The sequence below is a fragment of the Kogia breviceps genome, chromosome 6 (assembly GCF_026419965.1).
Source record: "Kogia breviceps isolate mKogBre1 chromosome 6, mKogBre1 haplotype 1, whole genome shotgun sequence".
NCBI lineage: Eukaryota > Metazoa > Chordata > Mammalia > Artiodactyla > Physeteridae > Kogia > Kogia breviceps.
In genome coordinates, this window is record NC_081315.1 from 64,895,349 (window position 1) to 64,901,340 (window position 5,992).

General features: G+C 39.4%; 1 pseudogene; it reads left to right on the top strand.

The window, feature by feature from the left end:
• Window positions 1-1,168: 1,168 nt before the first annotated feature.
• LOC131758380 (AP-2 complex subunit alpha-1 pseudogene) lies at window positions 1,169-1,671 on the top strand (annotated as a pseudogene).
• Window positions 1,672-5,992: the final 4,321 nt, after the last annotated feature.

The window sequence follows — 5,992 nt, forward strand, 5'->3', positions numbered from 1 at the left end:
CAACAGACATGGCAGAAATACAAAGGATCATGAGAGATTACTACAAGCAACTATATGCCAATAAAATGGACAACCTGGAAGAAATGGACAAATTCTTAGAAAATTACAAATTTCTGAGACTGAACCAGGAAGAAATAGAAAATATGAACAGACCAATCACAAGCACTGAAATTGAAACTGTGATTTAAAATCTTCCAACAAACAAAAGCCCAGGACCAGATGGCTTCACAGGCGAATTCTATCAAACATTTAGAGAAGAGCTAACACACCTATCCTTCTCAAACTCTTCCAAAAGATAGCAGAGGGAGGAACACTCCCAAACTCATTCTATGAGGCCACCATCACCCTGATACCAAAACCAGACAAAGACGTCACAAAGAAAGAAAACTACAGGCCAATATCACTGATGAACATAGATGCAAAAATCCTCAACAAAATATTAGCAAACAGAATCCAACAGCACATTAAAAGGATCATACACCATGATCAAGTGGGGTTTATTCCAGGAATGCAAGGATTCTTCAATACACACAAATCAATCAATGTGATGCACCATATTAACAAATTGAAGGAGAAAAACCATATGATCATCTCAATAGATGCAGAGAAAGCTTTTGACAAAATTCAACACTCATTTATGATAAAAACCCTGCAGAAAGTAGGCATAGAGGGAACTTACCTCAACATAATAAACGCCATATATGACAAACCCACAGCCAGCATCATCCTCAATGATGAAAAACTGAAACCATTTCCACTAAGATCAGGAACTAGACAAGGTTTCCCACTCTCACCACTCTTATTCAACATAGTTTTGAAAGTTTTAGTCACAGCAATCAGAGAAGAAAAAGAAATAAAAGGAATCCAAATCGGAAAAGAAGTAAAGCTGTCACTGTTTGCAGATGACATGATACTCTACATAGAGAATCCTAAAGATGTTACCAGAAAGCTACTAGAGCTAATCAATGAATTTGGTACAGTAGCAGGATACAAAACTAATGCACAGAAATCTCTTGCATTCCTATGCACTAATGACGAAAAATCAAAGTGAAATTAAGAAAACACTCCTAACCCCTTGGCCGGCTCGGCTCCTCAGCACTGCCTGGGGTCCTACCCTCTCCTACCCTCCCCGCCTGCCAGCCCCCGCTGTGCTGCGCCCTGCCTGGCCATGCCTGAAGCCGACACCACCACCATCGTGCCAGCCGTGTCTAGGGGCGATGGGATGCGGGGGCTCGCCGTGTTCATCTCCGACATCCGGAACTGTAAGAGTAAGGAGGAGGAGATTAAGAGAATCAACAAGGAACTGGCCAACATCCGCTCCAAGTTCAAGGGGGACAAAGCCTTGGATGGCTACACAAGAAAAAGTATGTGTGTAAACTGCTCTTCATTTTCCTGCTCGGCCACGACATCGACTTTGGGCACATGGAGGCCGTGAACCTGCTGAGCTACAACAAGTACACAGAGAAGCAGATAGGTTACCTGTTCATCTCGGTGCTCGTGAACTCCAACTCGGAGCTGATCCAGCTCATCAACAACGCCATCAAGAATGACCTAGCCAGCCGCAACCCCACCTTCATGTGCCTGGTCCTGCACTGTATCACCAACATGGGCAGCCGTGAGATGGGAGAGGCCTTTGCCACTGACATCCCTTGCATCTTGGTGGCTGGGTGAGGCATTGGGGACCCAGGTGGGGGGATGGGGTAGACAAGACCCAACCAAGTTTGAAGGTCAGAGAGACTCTGTCACCTGCCCAAGGTCTCCCAGCCAGGCTTGGCACCACTGTGATTTTGGTGGCAGCCCCATGGTTGTCTCTTGTCATCTCACCAAAGTGACTCAACAGTGTAAGGCAGCTTCTCAACAAAGTGAGATGTCTATCTGATTGACCTTTGACATCTAGTAAAGAAGAGGTGATAAACTTAAGTTATGTCAGTGACAGCCCTCCAGAAAAAAAGAGAAAAAAAAAAACACTCCCAGTTACCATTGCAACAAAAAGAATAAAATACCTAGGAATAAACCTACCTAAGGAGACAAAAGACCTGTATGCAGAAAACTCTAAGATAAGACACTGATGAAAGAAATTAAAGATGATCCAAACAGATGGAGAGATATACCATGTTCTTGGATTGGAAGAATCAACATTGTGAAAATGACTCTACTACCCAAAGCAATCTACAGATTCAACAATCCCTATCAAACTACCAATGGCATTTTTCACAGAACTAAAACAAAAAATTTCACAATTTGTATGGAAACATAAAAGACCCCGAATAGCCAAAGCAATCTTGAGAAAGATAAACGGAGCTGGAGGAATCAGGCTCCTGGATTTCAGACTATACCACAAAGCTACAGTAATCAAGACAGTATGGTACTGGCACAAAAACAGAAATATAGTTCAATGGAATAGGATAGAGAGCCCAGAGATAAACCCATGCACATATGGTTGCCTTATCTTTGATAAAAGAGGCAAGAATATACAATGGAGAAAAGACAGCCTTTTCAATAAGTGGTGCTGGGAAAACTGGACAGCTACATGTAAAAGAGTGAAATTAGAACACTCCGTAACACCATACAAAAAAATTAACTCAAAATGCATTACAGACCTAAATTTAAGGCCAGACACTATTAAACTCTTAGAGGAAAACATAGGCAGAACACTCTATGATATAAATCACAGCAAGATCCTTTTTGACCCACCTCCTAGAGAAATGGAAATAAAAACAAAAATAAACAAATGGGACCTAATGAAACTTAAAAGCTTTTGCACATCAAAGGAAACCATAAACAAGATGAAAAGACAATCCTCAGAATGGGAGAAAATACTTGCAAATGAAGCAATTGACAAAGGATTAATCTCCAAAATTTACACGCAGCTCATGCAGCTCAATATCAAAAACACAGGGCTTCCCTGGTGGCACAGTGGTTGAGAATCCACCTGCCGATGCAGGGGACACGGGTTCGTGCCCTGGTCCGGGAAGATCCCACATGCCGCGGAGCGGCTGGGCCCATGAGACATGGCCACTGAGCCTGCGCGTCCGGAGCCTGTGCTCTGCAAAGGGAGAGGCCACAACAGTGAGAGGCCCGCATACCACAAAAAAATATATATATATATATCAAAAACACAAACAACCCAATCCAAAAATGGGCAGAAGACCGAAATAGACATTTCTCCAAAGAAGATATACAGATTGCCAAAAAACACATGAAAGAATGCTCAACATCATTAATCATTAGAGAAATGCACATCAAAACTACAATATGATATCATCTCACACCAGTCAGAATAGCCATCATCAAAAAATCTACAAACAATAAATGCTGGAAAAGGTATGGAGAAAAGGGAACCCTCATACACTGTTGGTGGGAATGTAAATTGATACAGCCACTATGGAGAACAGTATGGAGGGTCCTTAAAAAACTACAAATAGAACTGCCATACGACCCAGCAATCCCACTACTGGGCATATACCCTGAGAAAACCGTAATTTAAAGAGTCATGTACCATAATGTTCATTGCATCTCTATTTACGATAGCCAGGACATGGAAGCAACCTAAGTGTCCATCAACAGATGAATGGATAAAGAAGATGTGGCACATATATACAATGGAATATTACTCAGCCATAGAAAGAAATGAAACTGAGTTATTTGTAGTGAGGTGGATGGACCTAGAGTCTGTCATACAGAGTGAAGTAAGTCAAAAGGAGAAAAACAAATACCGTATGCTAACACATATATATGGAATCTAAAAAAAACAAAAACAAAATGGTCATGAAGAACCTAGGGGCAAGAAGGGAATAAAGACACAGACATACTAGAGAATGGACTTGAGGACATGGGGAGGGGGAAGGGTAAGCTGGGACAAAGTGAGAGAGTGGTAGTGTATATATGGACATATATACACTACCAAATGTAAAATAGATGGGAAGCAGTCGCATAGCACAGGGAGATCAGCTCAGTGCTGACCAACTAGAAGGATGGGATAGGGAGAGTGGGAGGGAGTGAGATGCAAGAGGGAAGGGATATGGGGATATATGTATATGTATAACTGATTCACTTAGTTATAAAGCAGAAACTAACAGACCATTGTAAAGCAATTATACTCCAATAAAAATGTTAAAAAATACATTAATTTAAAAAATAAAATAGGGCTTCCCTGGTGGCGCCATGTTTGGGAGTCCGCCTGCCGATGCAGGGCGCGCGGGTTCGTGCCCCGGTCCGGGAGGATCCCGCGTGCCACGGAGCGGCTGGGCCCGTGGGCCGTGGCTGCTGGGCCTGTGCGTCCGGAGCCTGTGCTCCGTGGCGGGAGAGGCCACGGCAGTGGGAGGCCCGCATACCAAAAAAAAATAAAAAATAAAAAAAATAAAATAAAATAAAATCAATAATATACAAGGATATAATGTATAGGGAATATAACCAATGTCTTATAACTTTCAATGGAGTATAATCTATAAAAATATTGAATCACTATGTTGTACACCTGAAACTAATATAACAATATAAATCAACTATACCTCAATAAAAAATAATAAAATTAAATAAATTTTTTAAAAACATTCCAACCAACTACTAACATCTGGGATGCAAACCAAATGTTTTCAGCTCTTCTAATTATTGAAGAGAAGATAGATATCTTAGATATATAAATATTTTGTATGAAATCCCCTAACATATGGATTTTGGAAATTAATCAAAATTTTAAAATACTCTAATAACAGTGTAATTTAACCTACTGGCCACTACTACACTCTACTGTTCTTCTTCCACTCCTGAAATCAAATATCCCAGGCAATATTATCAATTAGGAGCAAAGCCAATGCATTATAGAGAAGTTTCGACAGAGGTTAAGATCACCTTGTAAATGACACAAGATTTCTATAACAAGAAGTGAATACATTTTGTAGGTTCATAAAAGTTATCTTGACATTGAATTTCCAAACGACCTTTATAATATTCCCTTGACAATTGTTATTAAAATTGCGATTAATGGGGAAGGATAAGAAACTAATTTCAAAGAAATAGGAAAAATTGGGTGGGAAAAACTGAGTATGCCTTCAGTGCAATTGTCAGAAAAACGTTAAGGAAGGAGAGCTCCTACAATATGAAATATCCAAGTTGTTGTAGGCACTGAGCACTGTAAAATAGTGAAATAAATCACTGTAGAAAGTTTAGAAATTTTAGAACGATATCATCCGTACGTCAGTCAAAATTGTGAGAGTGGCAGAAAAGTTTCATTATGTCAAAACACTTGCTGTCATCACTTCACATGTGTATGTGTAGAAATTCAGCATGCTTATTTTTCCTGAATACTCTGCAGTTAGAGTAAACTTCATCTAGAAGAGGAACAGAACTTTTACGCATGGAAGTCACTTTCAATTATCTAGGTAACCAGAGAAACATGATCACATTTTTCATCTTTTAAATAAAAAAGGAACTATTTATCAAAATGTAAATATAACAATGATAAGGAGCATTTTTAAAGCTATATATAATACCCGAAATTCAGATAAATTAAATATCTAAATACAATTTAGCACTTACACATTAACTCTTAACTGTAGTCAACTACCTGGTTTTATGTATGAATTGAGAAGGAAGCTCCTTTCTAATTCCAGGTCATTATCTGGGAATCATGATGTTTCCAGGGCCAATCCATGGGCTCCAAGACCTCAATCCACTTTGATAACAAATGTCTGTGACTTTTCCTTTGCTTCTTGTTGTTTTTAATCTATCACACACACACACACACACACACACACACACACACACACTAAAAAAAAAAAAAAAAAAAAAAAGGAGAGGGTATCTACAGGTGACTTTTAAAGATAATTAAAATGGTGGTTCTTCAGCTTTTAGCTTTCCTACTTTATAAGGAAAAGAAACAAAAATCAAAGAAGTCATAACAGTATAATATGTCTTATATTTAACCCACCTGTCTCTTCTTTCATTCAATATATTTGTTTTGTTTCCTTACCCAATTCTCACTGCTCAAGTA